This window comes from Ambystoma mexicanum, chromosome 8 (assembly GCF_040938575.1).
Source record: "Ambystoma mexicanum isolate Mex_15411 chromosome 8, UKY_AmexF1_1, whole genome shotgun sequence".
NCBI lineage: Eukaryota > Metazoa > Chordata > Amphibia > Caudata > Ambystomatidae > Ambystoma > Ambystoma mexicanum.
Window position 1 is genome coordinate 1,175,560,286 of NC_090929.1, and position 25,219 is coordinate 1,175,585,504.

The window sequence follows — 25,219 nt, forward strand, 5'->3', positions numbered from 1 at the left end:
ATCTTACATTGGAAGATGTTCTATTCCATATATGTGAATATCTAATAACTCCAATTTAATATTTTTGACCACAAGTACCTAAAATAATTATACATTCTCTGTGTAGAGCAACTGTTTCCTCTAATAACTTCGAAAGTTTGGAGATTGTTGTTAAAAGTATGAATTCACACATTCAAATGCAGCAGAGCTGTTGGAAAAATTGCATGCAGTTGTATGGGAAAATGATTATATGACGGTTTCTCCGAAAGTGTGTATCTACATATAAAAGTCTCATACATTAAAATGGCCAATAAGCTTGCAAGTATTACTTGGATTTTAAATCAGTAAGTTATCTATCTATCTATCTATCTATCTATCTATCTATCTATCTATCTATCTATCTGTCTGTCTGTCTGTCTGTCTGTCTGTCTGTCTATCTATCTATCTATCTATCTATCTATCTATCTATCTATCTATCTGTCTTTCTGTCTGTCTGTCTATCTATCTAAAGATTTTTGTTGTATAGCATCAGTCGTCAGAAGGACACAGGGCGTTCACAAGACTCACAGACATAAACACATAAAAAGAAGTGTGTGAGTTAATACACGTGATTTAAGGGACAGAACCCTTCGGGAAACCTGTGGTCGTGTGCCTATTTTAATCAGACTTTCTATCAAAGAGAAACATTTTTAGAAATGTAACATAGAAACACATCCCCTAATGTCTGGCGGAAGTGAGTTTCAAAGAGAGGGAGCTCAGGCATTCAAACCGTCCCCAGCAATCATTTTTAGGAGGACTTATGGTTGGTCTAGAGTTACACTATGGTTTGAAAGGAGGGTCCGCCTGACAGGAGTTCTTTTCACTCTAGAGAAAAGTTAGAGTGGGGCTTCGCCTGCCAAGCATTTGAACACTTGAGAGAGCTGGATATGCTGCTCAACTGGGAGCCAGTGTTTTTTATTTTTGCGGGATTCAGCGACCTGTGAATGATGACTAAGTCCACAGAAAGCACACACAATTCCATTCTGTGTTACTTGGAGCTTTTTGATTTTGGCTTGAGGTATGCCCACCAACAGACTATTGCAATAGTGCAACTTTGTGTTTTCTATAGCTGCTGAAATCAGGGCTCTATTCATTTCTGATAGGTAGGGATGAATCTGCCACAACAAGTGAACAGAATAGGGGCATGAGGATTTCAGATAGGACACATGTTTTTTAAAGAAAATATGAGAGTCAAAAATGTCTCACATTGTCTGAACTGAGTCGGAAACTGGGATAATATTCCCATTAATCATAACAAATGTATATTGTACATCTAGGTTCTTTAATATGTGTGGTGTTCCCAGAATGAGCAACTTGGTCTTTAAGTCATTTAAGGCAAAGGAATCCATGGCCACCCACTTCTGTACAGCTTTAAAGACTTCGTCAACATGGGCTACATCATCCTTGTACACCACAGATAACTTAAATACTATGTGGCTATTGTCTGCATAGTTTGAAAACTTGCCCCCCAGAGAGAAAAGAAGATTGCATAAATGTTTGACGTACACATTAAAAAGTAATGGTGACAGGCATGTTCCCTGGGGGACACCACATTTAAGGAGTCTCCTTTGGGATTGGGCCTCTCCCCAAACCACACATGCCATCCTCGGTCCCAAAAAGGATTGTAACCAGGATGCCGCGGGCAGGGTACATTTCCTTACATTAATCAAACTGTCTGCCAACAGGTCATGTTCGACCACGTTGAAAGCTGACAAGAGGTACAACAGCCAAAGCAGTGCCGCGTTCCACTCCTCGATAATTTCAGTAATGTTAGATTTAAAAGCTAGTAGAGCAGTCTCCCTTCCATGATTTACATGGAACCATGATTGCTCATTAGCTAGAATATCATGCTCTTCCAAAAAGATTAATATTGGGAGCAATCTACTTTATCAAGTATTTTCAAGATAAAAAGAACATTTGTAATAGGCCTATAGTTTCTGACTACTAAGGGGTAAAGATTCTCCTTTTTCAGTAAAGACATTATCCCTGCCTCCTTGATATTCTCAGGGACATGAGCCTCTCAAAATCAACGATTAATACATCTTGTAACCCAGGGGCTCAGTGCAGGTGCAACACCTTTGAACAGTGCTGCCAGAAAGATATCACCTTTACATGATGTGGGCTTTGTTTTTTGGATAATCTCCAGCACCTCTCTTTCTGAGACTTCATGAAAGGAAAAAAGGCCAGTGCCTGAAATGAATTCTTTGGTGAGTGGTATTGATGTTTCATTTGTAGGCTGAAACATCTTGACCAGGTCTTGAATACGTATCTGATGTTGTAGCGTCTTCTGAGTAAAACTGTCAAGGATACGCTGACACCAATCATCGTCCATGACAAAAGAGGACTCATCAGTAGTCTCTCTTAGTTCCTGAAGGACTGAGAACAGTTCCATAGGTTAAGATGTAGCAATTTCAACCCTATCATTAAGGTTAAGCTCTTTAGCTTTAAACACTACAACCCTAAAAAGTCTAGCAGCGTGTTTGTAAGCCGAAAATGAATAATCTGAGGGATGACTTCAATTTCCTTCCGCCTTTCGTTTCACCCCTCTAGCAAGCACAACTTGTCTGCTGAACCATTGGTTATTTACAGCCACTTTGTTATGTTTAATTTAGCGAAGGGGTGCCAACAAATTAAAGTCTTGGTTAATAGCTGACCTAAAAGAATGCGTGACCTCATGAAGAGGTAGGTTCTCTACCAATGTTGGTAAAAATGGAGTACTAATGAGTTAAAGGCTTAAAAAGTGACTTTCTTATGATTACAGGTCGGCACTAATAGTCTTGCTGGTTTGGGAAAAGTGCTAGGAGAAAGGGGTATTGAAGTGGAGAAGGCAGTGTTCAGACCAAATACACTCTTCTACCGATCTTAATGTCACCATCTGATCCTTGGATAAGATCCAATCCAGGGTATTACCTCCCTTTTGCATTGGAATGTCAACATATTGATCAAGTCCCATAGATTTAAGGATCTGTAGAAAGGATGTAGCTTCAAGTTCCTGTGAGTTATTAGCCCACAAGTTAAAGTCACCAAAGATAATAACAGCTGTATTACTTTTAGATGTACTCCCTATGAATGCAAGGGGTTGTTCTTCAAATAGAGGCGTAGACCTGGGGGGTCTATACTAAATCAAAACACTAAGTGAGTAAACTCATTCAGTGTTTATTTTTAGCAGCATGGCTTCACATAGATCAAGGTTGGGGGAGTGGAGATGTAAAATCTCAGATTGTGTTTGAAAATCATAGCAACTCCACCCTCTCTACCAATTTCTCAGTTAGCATTGAGGCACATATATCCAACAAGAGTCACTAAGGCCACTGTATGAAGAGCTGCCTCATGTAGCCAGGTCTCATTGACCACCAACAGATCAATGTTATATTACACAATAGAATCAGAGATTTCCATTGCATACAGAACCATGGGCTGAGTATTTATTAACCCACATTTCAATGGAGAGCTAGATGGAGGGTTAGTGGAAGAAGAAAAAACCCTTATACTGGGGTTAGCCATAATGGTTAGGAGAGCTTGTGTAACAGGTTGGCTCATGGCAATCTCATTGGCACTAATTTGTCTTTATTGGAAGGCGGCGGCGCACAGGGAATGACTTTCCAGGGGATTGGGTTGTGTCATTTGTACAATATAATGTTCTTGCACGTTTTCCTCGCTATCAACCTTAGATGAGCCTTACGGTTTCTTTGGATAATAGCTACTAGAGCACAGGGAGGCATAGTTAAATACAAAGAAAGCTCAAGAATAAATGGAAAAGAACAATTTAATCAGCAAAGAGGATATTAAAAGGACACTCACCAGACACAAACAGGAGAAAGTACTACAAAATAGCTGGGAATTGTAGTTTGTTTCTACCTGCTTGGTGCACAAGATGCCCAGGCAGTGATAAAGTGCAACAGTAGTTACAGAGCACACTTAAACAATTCAGAACTTTTCTACTAACAATAGTAAAAAGAAAATATGTCTTCAAAAATCAGGGTTTGAGTTTTAAAATTACGCTACAAACCTAATAAAGAGGATGCATTAAATAATTAAATCCAATAGCGGTTTAGCAGCACAATTTTCATAAAACATAACACAAGTAATAATCAAATGAAAAAGGAGATCAGCTTGTCTTAAATAGCCGACACAAACCGGCTTGAACTCGCCAGTGCTGATGAACCTGACGTTGTCTCAAAATGGAGAAAGAACAACAAAATAGCTGGGAATTGTAGTTTGTTTCTACCCGCTCAGTGCGCAAGATGCCCAATCAGTGATAAAGTGTAGCAGTAGTTGAAGAGCACACTTAAACAATTCAGAACTTTTCTACTGACAATAGTAAAAAGAAAATATATCTTCTAAAATCAGGCTTTGAGTTTTAAAATGTTGCTTGAAACCTGGTAAAGAGGATGCATTAAAGAATTGACTTCAATAGCGGTTTAGTAGCACAATTTGCACAAAACATATAACACGAAACACGTTTCTAATTGTGTGACATTTTCTTTAGCACGCAATACTGTTGTGTATGGAGACAAATATCATAGACAGGTAGATATGTGGAACTGTGAAGGGTTCATCAATGGTCCCTTTTATGCCATGGGCTGGTAGGAAGAAACAATAGTCTGAACAGAAAAATATGACAAATATGTGGATCATATTATACATTGGTACAATTGATCAATAATGTATGAATGATTTGGAATGGCTCTAATCAATGCTCATTTTATTATACGAGTCTTTTAAACAAGAGTGATGTACATTTGAAATGAACAGCAACTTCACATTCAGGGATACATTGTGTTAGATGTAACATTTCATTTTGTTGTCAATCAATTCACAAGTAAACTATACAGAAAGCAAACAACATTGAATTCGGTCTTGCACACATAAAGATAATTGTATTATTCCATATGATGAATTATTGAAAATGACACAAATTTGCTTTAGGAAGTTTGACTTTTAAAAAAAAGCTAAGATTTTTGGTGATAGATTTTTAGCATGAGGCTACTCTCATAATGTTATTGGAATAATACATCAAAGGGTAAGATAGGTGATTGTCTTAAATTGGCATAACCAGAAGTAATAGATACTGAACCAATCTGATTTATAACAAGATTTAATGCCCATTGTAGTGCAATAGGGCAGCATTTCTCAAAATATTGTCCTGTTCTTCAAATAGATATGCATGAATGTAAATCAATAGGCAATTGTCGTAGGATTAAACTTTTCCCAAGATCCCACTTTGATAGAATGAATATCACAAAGCAGTTGGCTCTCAAATACAAAAAGATCAAATGTAACAAATCCACAATGTGTGTATTGGTAAGAATTAAAGGTCAGTTTAAATATAAAAATATATCTAGAATATGTCACATAAAGCATGTGTTTATTTATAACACAATCTGCGGTTTATGCAATATTTCATCCTTGCCAATTCATGTATATTGGTTGGAAAGTGTGTCTATGAAAGTTACATATTCTACAAATCAACATAACTATTATAAATAAGAAAACAAGTCACCCTTTAATATTATATTTTGCAGAGTACCACAACAGCAATCCATCTTTGATAACAATTTTGAAATTTCACATATTCCTCAAGACAAGAGAAAATAATTGTAATTGTGTCCACTAAAATCCATGTTTATTGTTCAACTAGAGACAATCAAACCTAATGGAGTTATATGTTTTAAATGAAAAAAAAATGTTCTGAATTGATTATATTTTTTAAACCTGACAATGTTTTGATGTTATTCGGTTTGTGATCAGTTAAATGTTTTTAGTGCACCAGGAAAGTGCAGTTGTGGCAGTGAGGCTGTGTTTTCCTCTCTCTGTCACTCTCAAACCAACAACTTGCTGATTTCCAGCATTGGTGACCTGAGAGGTGGAGCTTATGAAATGTACTGTGCCACATGAAGCACATGAAGTGCACTAGCAAAGTACAGTTGTAGCAGTAGGAGGCAGAGTTTGCCTTTCTAATTCAGTATATATACACTGACACAGTCACCTGTCTCCTACCCTTGCTCTTCTTCATCTAGGAGGCTCTCCTTATACATGTACAACATATGCATAACATCGTGCCTGCCACCACAGTTTTTGAAGAGGAAACCTGAGGTGCCTCAGAGTGCATTGTAGTGCCAAAGGTTATGACTAATCAAACCCCCTGCCTATGGCTAACCACAACTCTAGAATCATGGACTACTTGCCAACAAGGACAACTAGCCGGACTGAGAGCTGACACTGTGTCTGCTCTTACCGCAGAGTTTTGTTTTTCTGACTCTGGCTCCCTTGTCAACATATCACAAGCCGTTTCGATAGCCCTTTCCACATTATTCAAAACTGTTATCCTGAATTTGCCTGAAGGCGACTCCATCTCTTTTGAGCAAACAACCAACTTTACATTCAAAAACCTCTTTCTGTTTGACCTTGCTGTCTGTTCCATGATTACAGGTTAAGACTACACATGAAATACATGATCCCACCAAGTTGGGGCCATATTCATTCATGGCCTTGAATGTGGTTATTGACTTCATAGTCAGAATACATGACAATGTTAGTGCTGAGGTTGGTATGTGCTATCCAAGTCAAATTGGTGGAATAGCAGAGCCAATCGTTGTTGCACATATGTGAATATGGGGAGTAAGTCCTGCTCATCTCCTAGGTCTGAATACTTGGTTGTGGATTCCTGTGTGATTAATAACACGCTTAATGTTGATGATTCACAGATCGCTATGTTTAATTCAAATGTTCATATGATATTGGTCTAGTCTAAGAAATGGAAGGTTGTCACGCAGGAGAATAACTGCGAGTCGTCAGAGGAAAGGGGGTAACCCATGATAGATAATCTACGGAGAGGAACTCATCAAACTATAGCGGATGTGCAATAAAGATAATGGGAGCAATTTGATGTATGTCCAGTTTTGACAAAGGCTAGAGGCCAAAACACGTGTTAACAAAACGAAAAATGCACTAAATCTATGACAAAGATAAATAAATGTGCCTGGTTCAAATAATGAAGTACCAAACAAGTTTCAGTATTCATATGATATTGAATGAGTCAATAACTAACTAACTACATCTCCCCTCAGATTAATTCTGACCTTCTAAAGAGTTACTTAAAATCAACTCGAACTGTACAGCTAAAAACAAAACAACAAATCAAACAAAATCTGCTTTGTCACATAATACATTATGAAGAAAATGTGTGTGTTCTTATCAATCTATTGTTGTCGATCAATCTTCTGGAGAAAGATCATTGGAACCTGCCTGTACTGTGGAATCCCAAACTGGCCCTTAAACTGGAGGAAAGAGAAAGAAGGGCAGGTTTAAGAGATCCAAGTCTAGCAAATAGTGTTTAAAGAAATCTCCAAAACTTGTAGTCATTGGTTGCTTCAATGCTGTCTATCAACCACCCTTAACATTCTGAGGAGCTTAACTTTGAGCGTGCTTTTAGTCCTTCCAAATCAACGGCCTCATGCCAGTTTATCAATGCCCCACAGAGTATGGTGCACATTTCAGGATGCATGGTTTCTCCCTCACTCAACCTAATTACAAGGGGGCCAACTTCAACAAAACACACATCAAGCATGTTTGCATGAACACAGTATTTGGTTTTGGAATACAATCTTTGTGGAGTGTGTTCTATAGTTCTGAAGTGAATTAATGTACTTTCAATATCTATGATATTCTTCATCTAATATTTATTACCACATGTTAGTTACTTAGTTGGATGTATCGATGCTTCAAGAATTGACATTGTTCTGTTGCATGTGCCATTACAAATTATTTACCTGTTTCTTACACAAGCAGAATCTTTTGTTTCAATGTGTTATGATTTATTCCACAACCCAGATGAGCAGTGTAATATTTTGTAATCTGTCAATTATGTAACTGCTGATGACGTCACAAGGGATAAAGGGTATTTCTCTAATGCTGGTCTTCAAATTTGTTTTCAGGATGGGATTAAAAATACAGGGTGCATTTTGTTTATAACAAACTGTCTCTAATTCTACACCAACAGAGTGCACCTGGTTGCCATCTATTTTACAAAAACCTGGTGGAAATAATAGCTGTAGCATCATCCTTGGAATTAAAATCACCATTGCAACGTGTTTTACAATCAGTCCTTGTGTTCTAGGTTCATAAGAGTTTTCAATTATCTTCTTACATACAGTTTGGCTATGGATCCCCAGTTATTAGATGGTTTTATGGTCTTTTTGCAGCTGCCATCTCAGGGTTTGCATGCTAGACACTCTGATGGTTCATTGCTGTAAGCAAAGGCTTGGACATATCAATGTAAGATGGCATGATACAAAGTTTTGGTGTGTTTGCATTAAGACTATTTTTGAAAAGGATATGTTTTTATTAAAGACCTGTGAATTAATATGTACAGGGATTCTACACATATTGAGCAAATGTTCAATCTTGATACTGTTGTTGACATTCTAGATGCATGGCACAGAAAACAATTAATTGGTCTGACTTAGGTGATTGACACCTTTTCTACTCTTCCGTGTTTACTAGCTCTTTTATCAGATTAAGCAAGCAGGGCTATAACTGGACTTTCATATTGGCCACTTGGGGCCTGTCCACACTTTATAGCAATGTGAGTGGGTACATTCCCTGTTGCCCAACTTGGCATAGAGGTGCCATCCATTCATATATTGATTACATCTTTGCCTCCCTCACTTTTTTAAATTCCTGCATTCAGTTCAAAGTAATGAAGATTCATTTTAGTGATCACAATATGCTTTTGGCCTCCTTTATTTCTAATTTTCATTTTAATTCATGGATGGGAGGGCCTGCTTCATTGGTGTTTAATGTTGTTGCAAATTGCATAGTTTGGCATCCAGCAATTATAGATAGATATAACAAGAACATTCTTGCCATATATGTTTCATCTTCTTTTGAGCAACAATGCTAAATGCTTTTACCATAGATTTTGTCCACTTTTTACGTTAATCAATGATGGCCTTACACTGTCCAGTCTTAAGGGAAAGGGGCCTAAAATGCCACTGACATCATCAAATGTATGACGAAAGAAAATGAAAGAAAATGTTAGATCTCAGGCATTCCACTAGGTTTAGAGCAGGAACACCTACAAGGGTTCACCAGATAAAAGCAGTGTGCCAGAATTATAAAAAGTGGTTCATTATAAATAGGCATTGCCTGTTGCAAATTGTTAGCCAACTTATGCTATCCACCCTTTTGAAGAAAGTGTTTGTTCATTTCTGATCTCTTTTAAAAAAGGTTACAGTTTCTCAATCAAATGTTTTATTAAACCCTATCCCTGAAACTGTGTGGGTGCACCACCCAACATGGTTTTATCCCAACTGCGATGGTCCAACTGCATGAAAACTGGGCTTTGATCTAATTAATATTGAAAAATGTATCTGATATCCTTAAGGGATCTGTACAAAATATGGCTAGCTACATCTTATTTAGACTATTACAATAGTCTCAAAGTACACCCCATATCTGGATTACATCATACATAGTTCCTATTTATAAAAAGGAGGACAGACAAAAACCCTGTAATTAGCAGCTCAGAGCTCTCTTGTACAGGAGCAGTAAGCTGTTTACCTCATTGGTGCTGAAAGAATTTGGGATTTGGGCTCAAGAAGAAGTGGCAGTTGCAAAGGTTTCAGACAGATTTTTGTAGGAATGATGGCACTTCGCTACATGTTTTTTTTAGGTGCCTTCAGAAACAAGGTTGGCAAAAAAGTACTCCCCCAACTTTGTAGCATGTATTGATCTTCCTGCCACTTTTCATTATGTCAATATATCTAACCTATGGAGGAAACTTTCCAGCTCTGGACTTTGGGATGGCCTACTCAGTATCCTGATTCGTGTACACCCAGACACCAAGATCCGGGTTAGATTGAATGACTCAGGTCACATGTCCATCAGGATAGAGACACATTGATGACTAAGACAGGGTTGCATATTAGCACCCTGTATTTTCAATATATATTTCTTGTACATGGAAGAGGCCCTGCAAAAGGTGTCCTTTGTTATGCCTAACTTGGGCCATTTGACATTAAGTTGGTTAGCCTATGCAGATAATTAGTTCTTAATAAATCATACCCCATTGTGTCTTCAGTGCATTATACATTATTTTCACTTATATGCAATCACAAGTGATATGGTAATAAACTGGACCAAATTGAAAATCACTATCTTTCATCCTCCAGGAAGCCATTGCGGTATTCCTTGAAGATAATAAGTTGGAAATTCTATATGAATTCATTATCTGGGCTCTTCATTCTTCAGGAAACTGAATAATGAGGCTCTGTGTATGAAACGTTTTTCCTTTAGTGCACAGATGAAAATAATTAATGCAAAATATGGTTGATTCTCCATGATGTATGTTAATACATTCTACAACGCTAAGGTGATACCCACTATTATATATGGTCTTGAGTTTTTACAGCTGGAAGCTTGGGATACATTGAAAATACTTGAAGGTTTTCTTTGGAGAAAAGTCTTGTATATTAACAGTTGTTTCCTGGAAAGTGTTGTATGATATGATCCTCAACTGACCCATTTCAAAAGGACCTTTAATATGTCTTAAATGGGGATCCATTAAAGAGATCAGTGAGTTTAAGATCAAATGTATTATTTTTCTTGCAATTTTAGAGACTAATCATGAGGTACTTGCTATGCGACCCTTGCTGGTATAATGGTTGGCTCTTCCCGAGCAGTAAGTCTTAATACAAACTTTCAGGTAACCAGGTGCCTGGCCATAGAGGCATTTATGAACTAATGTCATCACCTTAAAATGGACATGTGCTTCCACCGGTAGCCAGTACAGACTCTTTCTGTGGGCGGAGATGGGTTCATGCCTGGGTATGTTTTTGACAATCCGTACGGCATTGTTTTGAAGTACCTGCAGGCGTTTTAAGCCATTTTCACTAACACCAATCATCAGCGCATTGCAATATTCAATCCTAGGTGTTATCAGGGCACGTACAGAGTGTCACAGTTAGTCTATGAAACGTAGGGCTTTACTTATCTCAGAAGCCTAAGAAAGTATTTTCCTTGGTTTGTGACATGTATAATATGGGCATCTAAGCTCAAGGATGATTCAAACGTGACACCCCATGTCTTAACTTTGCCAACTGCCTTAATAAGATGCTTTTCCATAATGAAACCTGCATACTGACTGCCAGTTTTGCTCTAGCTTGGGACGAGCCAAAAGGCATAAGCTCAGTTTTGGTGGTATTCACGCACATGCCATTAATGGTCATCCAGTTCTGTATTATAGTGTAAACCTTATTTATCCTCTCAGTGTCCTCTATGTAATTGCCACTCAGCTCATAAACAAGCTGAGTATCATCGGCATAATTAGTGATATGCACAGCCAGCCCTTCCAAGAGGTCACACACTGGGCAGCATAAGATGTTAAAAAGGGATGGGGATAAACAGGCGCTTTGTGGCGTACCACATTTAAGTAACTCATCAAGCGAGTGGACATTACCCCAGACGATCCTAGACATACGTCAGGACAAAAAAGATTTGATCCAGTCAACTGTCTCTGTGGAATAAATGCCCGCCCTTGTCCAGCCCCTTAGTAGTTTATCATGGTCAACAAGGTCAAAGGCTGCTGACAGATCTAACAACATCAGCAGCCAACATCAGCAGTCCGCCTTGCTGTTATCCATAATTGGAGCATTTCCGATTACATATCCTGTGATGCACTCTATGTGCCATAGCAGGCTCTGAAATCTGACTGGCGTGGGTGTAAGGCTCCAGATACTTCCAGGAAATCCTGGCCACTTTATCCAGCAACTTTAGCAGAAAAAGGACATTGGAGATGGGTCTGAAGTTATAATTGTTTTTGTGATCCAGTCCTGTTTGTTTTTGTAATGGGGTGACCAAAACCTTCTTCAGAGCTTTAGGAAGATAACTTTTTCTGAAGCTGGCATTAGTAAGACGTACAAGGAAGGGAAGAAATAATTCCTTATTGTCAAGAATAATTTTCGATGTTAGGGTTTCCCCCACACAAGCAGTAGGCCTAATTTCTTTCATGATGTTGGTCAGTGTCTCTGTCAAGGTGTTATTAAAACTAAAGGCTAGTTTATCAAACTGGGCCAATTCCTTATTATTAGCGAGGGTTCCAGTGAGCTCCATTCTACCTAACATGTCCACAATATGGGATTGTGCTACAGTTATTTTGTGGGCAAAAGCTTTCTGAATTGCTTCACAATCCAGGGTGATAGGGGAAAATTGATGCAACATTGCCTTTTGGTTTTCAAGTTCCCGAAGGAACTGAAAAAAAGCTTCTTGGAGTCGTTGTCAGCCCGGGCAATTTAATTGTCAAAAAGGGTGTTTTATGCATGCAAAATCTCAGTTCAATACAATTTTTCCAGGGTTTTCCATTTTTCTCTATTAACCGGAGACTGATACTTCACCCAGACTCGTTCTGCTTTCCTTTTCTGCTTTAGTGCTTCAGAGAACCAATTCTGGTCATTCGCCCGTTATCTAACTGTCTTGGATTTCACCGGTGCTATGTGATCGAAAAGGTCGGTAAACACTCTGTCAAAATCCAGCACTTGATCATCTGAGGAGTCCTGATCATATGTGGATTGCATAAACTTAACCAAACAGGATGCCTCGTCTCCTTGTCAAACGTTGTTGTAGTTTCTGCTGGATACAGTGAGGAAGGGGTTATTTTTCTGGACCACAGGGTTGGGCAGTACGAAGTGAAAAGCCACAAGAAGATGATCAGACCAGATACATGGATGAACCCATGGCGGGCTCAAGCAAACATTTTTGCTAGTTACCCAGTCTAGCAAATTACTCAGTTTATGTGTGGGATCATTACTGCTATCAATAGTGAACTTGTTAAGCTCGAAAAGTTGGACCAGCTGGGTAGCTTCTGTGTCCAGAGGGTTTCCAACCAACCTGTAAAAAAACACCACCACCACGTTTGGGGTTGGTGGTAATTCCAAACTACTGACTTCTAATAAAATGTACTTAAATGTACATGTTTTCAGTGGTAAATATTTATGTAATGGCCATTTGTGCAAGTGTTTTGGTATAACAATCAATTATTGATAACTTTATGATGAATGCAGTTTGATTCATATGAAACTTTGGGCCTGATTCACGGAACGTTTTCCTATGGGATTGTGCCATTGTAAAACGCCTCAATCATTTGTTTGCACATTATCTCTACACATTTGAAAATGACTTGCTTGACTTAATACATGCATTTTGTGATATTTAACAGTTTCTGATTGCCTTTCTAAACAAGAATCTTTCAAATTATATATGTCATTCAAGACGACATTTGAAAGTGCAATGAATCCCTTTCAATGAATATTATTATGTTTGCTATGTTTAAGATGGCGATCTGGATAGAACAGCTTTACATAAAATGTTGTCCTTGATCCCATGATGAAGACCTTGTTTTCCAGGAAGTACAAGCTAAATAATGATTTTTTTTAATTCATTTTTTTATTGTATCCGATTTTCCTGACACAGTCCCGTTTTGGGGGACAGAACACATGGCAGTATACACATGGCAGTATTTTATTCAGAGGTCACCTTTTTCGTCATTGTCCGTATTTTGAATGAATTAAATTGCACTATAGCAATGTATAGGAATGTCCGCACGCTGTAATGCGTGACCTTATGTTTGGAAGTTATTCTCTTCGGCATGCATCTGCTTCCTTCTCATCAGGAGTGAACTGCAATATGGCCTGGAGAGACAGTCCATATCTTCATTTTGTTTTGTTGCACCATATTAGAATAAAGCCTACAGGGAAGTAAGGGCTGGAGGGAAAGGCGACAGGGGGCGGGACACTTATCTAGGCCCATGCCACCCATATTCCTGCACTGGACATACCCGTGCAGATGAGATTAAAAGGTGACAGAGAATGGCACGTTATGATTGGGATTTAGGATGAAACACATTTCCGATTAAATGGCACTTGCAATGGTGTACTCCATACTATATTAGATGCTGACTCTGCATTTTATCAGCATTGTTGCTTTGTGCACAACTTTCAATTTGTTAGCACTCTACTCAGCCTTTTTTTAAATTATGGCGCATGCCAATGTTTAATATAGTTTTATATCCTTAGAGGTTCTTTGAACGTCTTGTGTAAGGCTTACTCAAATGCCCCTGGAGGACAAATGTGTTAAAAAGAAAAACTATGTATTTCGTTCAATCGCATCAGCAGGAAACAATCCACATAACATTACGCCTGCAAAGGCCTCTACTACAAAAATGAGCCTCTCTTTATTGTTGTCTTTTATAGTGACAGGGGAGTCGTGGTCCATGACACACCTGCAAGTTATTGCCCAACGGGAAGCAGAGGGCTATATGTTGGGGAAGGGGCATTATCCCAAACAATCATAGCCCCTCCAGAGGTCTCTAATGTTATTAGCGCATGGGATTGTGAAACTAAAAAGACAAGTGGGTGATTTTTGCGGAATGAAATGAGAAAAGAGAGGAAGCACGTTTTATTTTTATTTTTTTTAAATCAAAAACCTATCAATATTAATGAACTCTACACATTTTGTGAACTTCTTTCGTTATATGGCAATTGAATTGTCCATTCTTCTACTCTGATCTGCCTTTAAACAAGTTGTACTGTGTTGCATGTTGAGCCGCTGCTCAAGTCAACAGTTCATTTTCAGAATGTGCTTTATACCAGAAATAGACACCCGGGATTGTGGCATTCTAAATAAGGATTTCACAGTTTGTGGACTATACAGAATGTTAATTTTGTCATACAACATGCTCTCTCAGGTGAATGCCCCCATAGTCCTCCTGGTACTTGACTCATTGTGCAGTCCGTGATCTTACCTTTCCCCATTCAGCTGGCAGATTCTAATCCCTCAGGCACTTCCATTCCCCTGAACTGTACCAGCTCTCCTCAGTTCACTTTCGACTCATTCCATCCATGCCACTGTTGTTTACTTGTGTCAGTGACATCCTGGCTCCTGCTGGCAATTCAATGAGCATCCCCACCTCCACCTCTTGTAATTGTAATTGGTTAACGTGATTAATACCCAGAGGTTTCTAAGCACAAACCTGGGGATCGAGCCTCTGTTGCTCTGCATTGTCTTGCTTCCAAGATGAGTTATTTGCCCCTGAGCTATCCTCTGGGTTCACACCTTCTGGGGCCGATCTGCGCTTTTAACGCTCATTACCTTCAACCATCACAGCCTGACCAATGAGTCCTACGAGCTTAAGCCCTTCTCCACTCGCTAGACTGTTTTATAGTCCCTAGGTCCGCCTTAAAGGCCATGCTTCACTTGGGCATTGTGTGTCTGGGCCATTACGAGCCATCCTAGCCCACATGGGGCAGCTATAAAGCTCAATTTCGAACTGAATTCTGACTCGCTAAGAGGAGCTCTCTAATGGAATCCATTCACTAATATAGTGATAAACCATGTCTGAGACAGCTGTACCACCTGGCAGCGGCCCGCCAGCTACAGTTGATAGGCTCAAGTGCAGCTAAGGCTTTCTCTGTATTTTGTAATCTTTCAGTGCATACATGCTCCTTACAATGTACCATGCATCTTGCCCTTAGCATGACTTGATTGTTCTGTTACATACCACCGCCATCTGCAATGATCTGATCTTGAATATTCCAAGACTGAGAATGATAAAATGTCTCTCCCACACCCCTTCCCTTACCCTTTAACCTACTCTGGGTACAAGAAAGTTACGGCATTCACAATTGGTAATTTACAACACAAATACATCCATAAATATAATTGATACAGTAAAACTCTGAACAGTATGTAGCTCACACCTGGAGATTATTGTCATCAGCACCTGTGCAAGACATTTTTGTAACAATAACAAAACACAAAAGATGATGGTATCTATCGAAATGTCAAAGTGAGCACATATCAGAGTCCCTCCCTATGTTCTAGAGCTGGCAAGTAGGTGTGGGGCGTTTCGGTGCATGGTGGGAGCTTACGAGTCTCTCTATGGGCTGGGTGAAGCAGGATGAGTTTATGCTAGAGGATAAGGGGGGGGCAGGCTATCAGGGTGGGTATGTGATGGGCAATGTTTGCTTGGAACATCATCTGTGGTCAGGGCCATCTTAAGCATTTTTGGGGCCCTGGGCACGGACATCTTTGGGGCCCCATCCACCAAACCAAAGGAATTAAGGGATCAAAAATACTGGTCGCGGCCCCCCACCCCTAACCCGTCGTGCTCAAAATCTATAGGTTGATATGCTGTCTCGTAGCATAACAAGCATGTTTACTCCCTTTAAGTCCCCTTACCCTCTTTATTTGTGTTCAAATCAGAATGATCAACAAGTAGCATTTGAAGAACAACATTAGCAGTCTACCAGGAAGGTATGCAGCCTGTAGTAATAATGCAGAACCGCATGTAAAAGGTACATGTAACCCATAACAGACAGCGAACTCACATTAGCTGCCTCACAGAATGCAAAACTGCTCATGCATGGATAGAGGAGACCAATTGGAAGGAAGGAGAAAGCTACACATACTGTAGCATGATAGTTCATGCAGATTAGAAGCTACCAGGAAGGTGTCTTTATCCAGACACACTGAGATTAGAAGTGGGATATGGTTTTCAAATAGTGTTGCCATTAAATAATAAAGGAACAAATTCCTGTGGTGTTCGATATAAATATGCTCACTATTATAGTGGAAGCAGCCCTATAGCTAGTAAAACCATGAATAAGTATTTTATGAAGACCATAGCATGAGAAGGAAGTCACTCTGAAGGGCTGACAATTTTGAAAGGTTTAGGGACGGCCAATATTGAGAGGTTAGGCAATGCAAGTTTAAATGAGATGCCCAGGATCACACATTGGTTAAGGGGTCGAAGGGGTTAAGCTGGGATTTATGCGAACTCTGCAATTTCTGAATTTGAACACTTTCTTTTCCAGTTCTTACCATGAACTAAAACAATCTCATTTTATAAAAACGGACTTGGAAAGTACACAGATCACATTACCAAACATTACCATTTTTTAACAAATTATTATAGGCAGGTGCTATGCAAAATGGGAATGATTCTAGCCTCATTCTCTCCATCATTGCGGGAAGTATATAAGTACCAGCATACCAATGAATGTGATTTAACAAACTTAATCTGGGTTTGTCTTTTGTATTTTAAAGCTTTAAATACTTCCAAAAGAATGACTTGTGTCATTTTCATTCATAAACGTGCATAAATACCTTTAACTTTTACCAAAAAGCAAACCGTTTTTGTGTCAAAAAACAGACCTTAAAATGTGCTTGCCTGAGTCCTGCAACATATGACCCGCTCTCTTCTGTCTACCAACCCTTCCACCCAAATGGCCTACATAAGAAGAAAGATCAAGTAATGGGCTAAACGATACCAGCAACATGCAAGAAAGCAAACCTCACAGAAGACAGCACAGTAATGTAAGATATATTAGATGATTTGACCAGGATCACTGTATCGTCTGCTGGCAAATCCAGGATACAAACATGAACGCTGTCGTTCCATAGTCTTGAATTTGGATACTTATTCACCTCTTGGACTAACAGTTTATGCCATCATTGGAGGCGATTGCCTAGGTTTTATGGCACCCTATCGGAACAAATCAATTTCTACACCTTCACCATACAGATGATATGTTAGTTTTTATTGCAACCCCTACCTGGTGCAGGGATATTGCTGCAAAACCAAGTACATATGCAGGCAGGTTTATAAACTTCAGACATAGGAAAGCCTCAGCCCGCCTTGCTGGAATGTGATATACTAATTTTACATATGAACACACATCTCTGCAATGGGTGCTTCAAACACTGAGCTAACTTCTGAACTATTGTGGAAATCAATTTATCAATATGCATTTCACCATTGCCTATTGCACATGATCAACATAATTCCCACAGGAAGGAAAGAATGCAAAAAATGTGTGCCGTAAGGAACGCACAAACTATACATACCACAGGGAACACAGAAAGCAATACATGATTAATTGATCAAGGCAGAATGTACTTGTCAAAACAGAAATGCAATGAGTTTAGAGCCTCAGCAGCACCCCATAAAATATCCTGACGTGTGCTATTTAAGACTGGTGAACAATGGAATCTTACTTCTTCAGATCAGGCAGCCCTGTGGGGCCCCCTTCAAGGTGGGGGCCCTGTGCAAGTGCCCCTTTTGCCCACCCATAAAAACGTCTCTGTCAGTGGTGACAACCCCCAATGCACCCGGCGTGTAAAATAACAATAATACGTCCTAAAATCTATGTAATTTTTTTGTTGACGACATAAATCTAACAATCGGAAGAACACAAAATGTACACAAAACAAGAGGTTACTAATTGTTGCTTATTTCATAAATATCAATGGCTCTAATTAAATGCAAGTGGCAGTTCATAGCAATTAAATACAGAGGCACAGGCAGGGGGAGAACCTTTGTTCAGTCATACATCCAATTAATTAAAAACACGAGCAAAATAATCTTTGGCTTTCCCATTATAGAGCATCACAGATGAAAGCCATGTTGCAACGTATCTTCCGATGGCAGGCAATGTCAGGAGGCCGGGCAAAGCTGACTTCAGGGCCCTAGAAACTGAAATGCGAGTTACAGAAATAGTTTCTGAAATGGTCGCGAGATGTAGCATTTATAAAGCCAATTTAATACAACACAGTGAAACTAGATATTGCTTTGCGGGGCATATTCAAGGTGAAGGCAATTGTGCGCGATTCTCTGCAAGCTATGAACTGTGAGCAACAGCTAACGATTTAGAAAGCTCACTTCAAGTAGTGTGCACATGCTCGCACCTTTTGTGTTCGTGGTTCTCTTCGTACATTTTCGTGCTGTTTGTTAAAATGAGTGAATTAGAAATGCAAAATATTTGTTTTAACACACCAATGGCGAACGATTTATTCATTCATTATTAGAAACATCTTGCTGGACAACGAAAACAAATCAGCATAATGTAACTGGAGATATTGAGGGCACCTGTTATGCCAAGTGCTCTTGCACATTTTTCTCTGGAGGTGGCATTACTTAAGCAATAAGCCCGAGCCACGGGGGCATCACTGAGTCAGGTAATACCCCGGGGCCCAAAGTTAACAAAGGCCCCGGAGCATTACCTGACTCGGTAATGCCCCTGCGGCGTGTGGCTTATTTCAATTAGTACCCCTGCCTGCAAGACCGAGGCACTAATAGCATTGTTTTTCTGTTCTGAAACGCTGCAATGTTTCGGAACAGAAAAACAAAAGCCAAAAATGTAAAAAAAATGGCTGCCGGGGAAGGGAAACGGAGTCCGTTTTCCCTTTCCATGGCGGCCATCGGGAGCGGACGCGCTGGGGACAGAAGTGTTCCCAGCGCATTTGCTCTCAAAAAAGGACTTAAAAGAAGGTAAGTGTGTTTGGGAGGGCAGTTAGGGGATGGTTTGTGGGGGGCGGGAGTTAGAAAACACTTACCTGAATCACCGGCGGGGGAGGATGGCAGCCTCCAGCCGTGTGGTGTCTCGGAACAGGGATTACCCTGCTCCAAGCCTCCTCATTTGCTGAGGGGCTGCCACCCTCCCATGAAACCTCCCGGGAATGTGCAGGAAGCTTAAGTTTCGAGGGATTCTGTGTCGGGTAAAGCCCTGGTGAGAGCCAGTCAGATAGCGTGTAACAATATGATTGTCTCTTGCCGGGTACTAATCTTGCCTATAAGGTACTGTTTCTCTGCAGCAGTCAACAGCTCACTATGCATCCTATTGTCACTATTAATCCTGTTCGGGTAATGTGAGAATATTTCTTGATTTCCATATGTAAATAGTTTCAGAAAAATGTTTTGAGATCCCGAAGTGATAAGGTACCCTTCTGCTGTGCAGTGATCTCACTAGTATTGAAACTGGCCAGAGAAGCCAACAATTTGTGCAAGCAACCTGCTATTTTTCTCTACCCTATAATTGGCAAGGGTGTGAATTTTCGTCCAAATTACATAGAATGTATAACAGGCCAGCACTTAAATAAATTTGGTCATATTTCTGAAACTTTGCACTAGTGCAAGCACAGTTTCACATGGCATTAGCACTAAGACAAACATTGGCCTAGTGCAAGCAATGTGTTCTTTCAATACAAATTCGTATTGATATTTGCATTAGGGACAACTTTGCCCTTGTGCAAAAATGCATTGAAAGATGTTCATTCCCTAATACAGCTTTATAGACCTGCAGCGAGGGCCGTTCCGGGCGTTATGTGCAAAGTGAGGGACTTTAACAAAGTATGAGGGACCATAACGCCTGGTACAGCCCGAGCTGCATGTCTATAAAGCTATTAGAACACCCTCAGGGCCCGATTCTGAACTTGGTGCAGTGAATGTGCTAAAAAGCAGGATTCGCTGTGCCAAATCAGTTTGCACAGGCTCCACCATTTCAAGTGGGCCTGGGCGTCCTCGTAGTGCACAACAGTGCACCTTCAGGATTGTGCCTGTTTGTCATAACGGCACAATCCTGAAATCGCAGCAGGATTTTTGTAAAATAACGACATATTCGTTATTTTACAAAAAATGCTGCTGAGAACATGGGTGTATATGAACACTTTGATATGCACCAATGCAAGCAGCTTCAACGTTGCAGAATACAGCGTTGAAGCTGCTTGCTTTGATGTACATGAAAGTGTTCATATACACCCGTGTGGTGTACATGAACACTTTCATGTACACCAAAGCAAGCAGCTTCCACGTTGTATTCTGCAACGTTGAAGCTGCTTACTTTGGTGTGTATTAAAGTGTTCATGTGCACCGCGGATTTATATGAACACTTTCATATACACCAAAGCAAGCAGCTTCAACGTTGCAGAATACAACGTGGAAGCTGCTTGCTTTGCAAACACACGTTTTGTGGGCTGTAATCAATCTGCGGGCTATATCAGTGCATATAGCCCGCAGATTGACCATTCAGCTTCCCAGAAACACCACTAGGGAGTTCTAATAGTCCATATAGCTTGATCAATATTTAAGAAACAAAAAGGTCCATAGCAGTGATATTGTTCAAGACTCAATCCATGCTGGCATCATCAATGTCAAAAGCAATACAATAGATATTTCTATTTCATCATGAGAGATTCCATTGTTATTTAGATATCCTTAAAGTAAAGTGTGTCATCACTTTAGATGGAGCTAAAAACATAATCTTCAAAATCCCTGAAATAGGAAACAAGTGAAATCTAATACCTCCATGCCATTAATGGATCTTTGTAGTAATAGTGCTCTCCCAAGAGTGCCCCCACATAAGACTGAAACTATATGGCCACAACCTCCATTGGAAGTATCTGTCCCCGAGGGGCGACGGGGGACGTAAGAACATGTTGGTTGTTAACATCTGTGACTCATCTGCCACAAGCATAACATAGACAATATTTGAGGAAATGGATTTAATATTATCATCCTGGTATGTCACAGAAAGTGGTAAACCAGTGATTCTCTGAGGAGATTGGAATGTCAAATGTGTGGACAAAGAAGGGTGTGGGGCAGATGGAAATGTAGCTTATTACTGTGTAATGCCAATGTCTAGGGCCAACAACAAGGGAAGACTATGGCTGGATTTTCTAAGAGAATGGAACGTGACCATATAAAATAGCCGTACTACTGAAGACAAACCTGGCCATGTTACCTGGCCTGTGGGTGCAAAAGAGGCAACACTGGACTATATGGCAGGGAATGACTGTCTACTAGAACAAGTGGCAAGTCTAAAAGTGTGCCCCAATGACTATAGTGACCATGCAACTCTTACGCTGGCAGTTATGCCGTCTGACATTGGGGAGAGGATTCGCCTATGTGGAGATGTAATGCCTAACCATGCTTTAAACAGAATCCGCAGGACCCAAGTAAAAATAGACAAGATGTGTATTGTGGCCTTTCTTGTGGGTTTCGATGTGGGTAACGGATTCAGGGGTAAAGACCCGGAGGCCTTTGAAGCATGGATACAGGCGTTAAGCCATCCAGTCTGTAATAGAAATGGTAAACCCTGTTTAGTGAGGAAAGCTGGGGGGACATAAATCCTTCTACGTAAATATCCATGAACAAAAGCGTAAGATGTGCAGAGAGATCAGAGCATTGAGGGTGCAAGCCCTGCACCTTGGCCCTGTCTCCCAGGCGCATAGAGCAATCAATTTAGTAAGGGGAAAATATAATTCCTGGCTGAAGCACTATTGGCTGGCTGAGCAAAGGATGGCTAGGCAACACTTTGTCCAGGTAATGATCAGTAAAGATAGTCGGAAAATATGGAAAGTGGTTGCGAAGACCAAGGGTGAAACATTAATTAAAACATTGAACCGCATATCTGGTATCCAATGTGTTACACATGTAACAGCACAATCCCACACTGATTAGTCACAACCTGTGGCAGACCATTTCCCTGAGCCTTGGCCTCTGCCTCTGAGCTGCAGGTTTTTATTTGATGATATACTAAAACTCAAGACACCTAATGGTTTGGCAAATGCTGTGTTGAAGAAAAACCCGACTAACTGGTCACAGGTTTTGTTGATTCTTTTCGCACAAATTTGTAGGCAACGTACTATTATGTCATCATGGCAGCAGCCAGTGCTTATTCCGGGGCACACAAAAGGGGACCGGGCTAATGTTAATAACTACCGTCTACTGTCCGTGCTAGACGTTACTGGAAAGATCTTCACCTCAATAGTGATAATGGAACTACAATCCTGGGCTACCACCAACAAGATCCTCAGCCTCGCCCAGACTGGTTTCTGACCTGGTTCACGTAGTTCTCATAACATCAGAGTCTCATACAGACCACACGTAGTAGTAAAGATGCTACATTATACATCGCCTTTGTAGATTTTAGAAGTGCATTAGACCAGTTCAATAGGGAATCACTATTGTCGAGGCTTAGAGACTTGAAGTGCCCATCCTGGTTACACATGCTCGTTCTTCTGCATAGCAACAACTATGCTAGAGTAAGACTGGACAACGGGGGCCAGTCTCTGACCCCATACACATAAATATGGGTGTCAAGCAAGGGTGCATTGCCGCCCTTATATTGTATAATCAATATATTGCTGACCTTCTTCCCCGTCTGTCTGCTAAATCGAATTGTCCCCCGATTATAGGGAATCTGCTAGTAGTTGGCATGTTATATGTGGATGATCTGGTCCTCTTTGATCGGTCCATCACAGGTATGAAAAACATGCTCAACAAGCTGGCTAAATATGCCTTCCAACTGGCCCTAACCATTAATCTGGAGATAACCAGTACAATACTGGTCTCCAGAAACAAGGTTAATAGTACCTCAATTGGTATAATAGATTACACCTTGTCCTACTCCTATTTTGGTTTTGAGTTTGATGCCTGGGTCGATTATGGTTTGTTAATAAACATAAGGTGTGCATGTTTGCCAGAGGATAAGCAGGATACAGCATGCAGGGGATCATCAAGCTGTATAAGCAGTGCTGTGTTCCATCTATCCTGGATGGCCTTTAGGCATTAGCCATCCAGGATTTAACCTGCTTAACAGAATAGATGGACACTATTGGCGTTCAGTACTGGGCCTGGGACCTTCCTGCTCAATGGAATACCTCTGGTTGGAGCTGTGGTTAACATTGCTTAGGGGCATGGCACTCTGGGCTAGCGGGTGCTTCGATTTAAAATCCTGCTCTGACCCAGTCTGTAAGATGCTAGCAGTTGTAAGGCAGACAGAATTTTGACACAGAGAGGGTTAACAGGGGCGTGAACTATAAAACCCTTAATGAGACACTCTTCATGGAGATAGGCTGGACTACTGAGCACAACCAAACCATGTCTTAAGTCCATTTGAAAAAAATCCTTTGAGAAGAAATTCACTAAATGGTATTGGTGCAGGAATTATATACCTCTCTCTAAATTAAAGGGGTATGCAGTATCGCATACATAGATACAGAAAAACACAACCAAACCTGTTATTATGTCCCACCACGGACATGAGACTCTTTCTGCTGAAACTACGTATAAACCAATTGCCGGTCCAGTCAGTCACGGGTCCTTGCTTAAAATTAGCTATTGAAGACAGGTACTGGCGCATTTGCGGTCTAAAAGGCAAATTGGAATTGGCTAGACATGTACTTACACAGTCTGCCAACCTGGGTGCATTGTACATGTGCAATTTGGGTCATTTTGTACTTAGATATGAGGAAACCGTAGCTGATTCCTTCTCGGACTACTGCTTAAATATCCACACCATTGCCATGCAAACTGCCCTATACCGAGCGTGCCTACATGTTAAATCTCTGCTGCCTGAATGAGGGGGTTCTTTCCCTGAGATTCAGTGGTATGGCGGGTGTTACATGAATTGAATTGACAAATAGATGATTTGGTGAATATATGCTCCTATGATTTTGGGAAGTTATGAATTACATTTTTTTATGAATTTATGAATTTCTAATACTGATCTTTGTGCAAAATGTGTATTGTTATTGTTGCTATTGCTGTATGATTTAATTTAATTTACTTTAACTCATTTGTATATTTGTATTAACAGAATTCTGTATTTGTTTGCACTTAGATTAAGTTTGAGTAAAGTTCTAATTTTGGAACTAAATCACTATAAACTTATTATTATTACCTCGCTGCACCCCTCTCCACCTTCCTATTTCGGGGGTCCCCCCTGCACACCATATTTATACTCTGCATCCCCTTCAAATCTCCCACCCCAGTCCTGGGTTAGCCCGCACCACTGTTCCCCTCCTGACCCCACTTGCCTGCTCTCAGCCTCCCACAAACTGGCCATAGGTGCAGAGGACACTGGGTGAGAAGCATCATAGCACACTCCAATGGCATTCAATGTGGCAATGTCCTGCCAGCTCACTTTCTGTTGCTGTCATTCACAAGTACATCTTTAATACAAGATGATGGTTTGAAAATGTTTGATTTGATGCAATACTTGGATTCTTCAAGTGTATGCAATTGTAATGCAAAGTCATGTTTCAATATGCCTGTTAAATAGAACCTACAGACAAATCAATTCCTCCGAAAAGGCAATCTATATTGAAAATGATAGCAATGATGATGCACCTAGGCAAGTGTGATCCAACATTTGGCCCGGTAACTGGATATCCCAATAATCCAGAAGTGGTAATGTGGTAATAGTTACTGTATTACATGACAGGGTGGAACATTAGTGCTGAGACTTAGCTAATTAGCATGTGGCAGTAATAGTTATGATCATCATACAGTACCAAAATTAACAGTAGTTTGTGCCAGAAGGACTACTCCACCCGGGCAAACCGTGCTATGCACTATCACTAT

General features: G+C 40.2%; 1 protein-coding gene across 4 annotated transcripts in view; it reads left to right on the forward strand.

Annotated features, from left to right (window-relative positions):
- The window catches only part of PCDH15 (protocadherin related 15), a 3,978,145-nt gene that overhangs the window by 104,304 nt on the left and 3,848,622 nt on the right, over positions 1-25,219 (forward strand). The gene's annotated exons all lie outside the window — the stretch shown is intronic.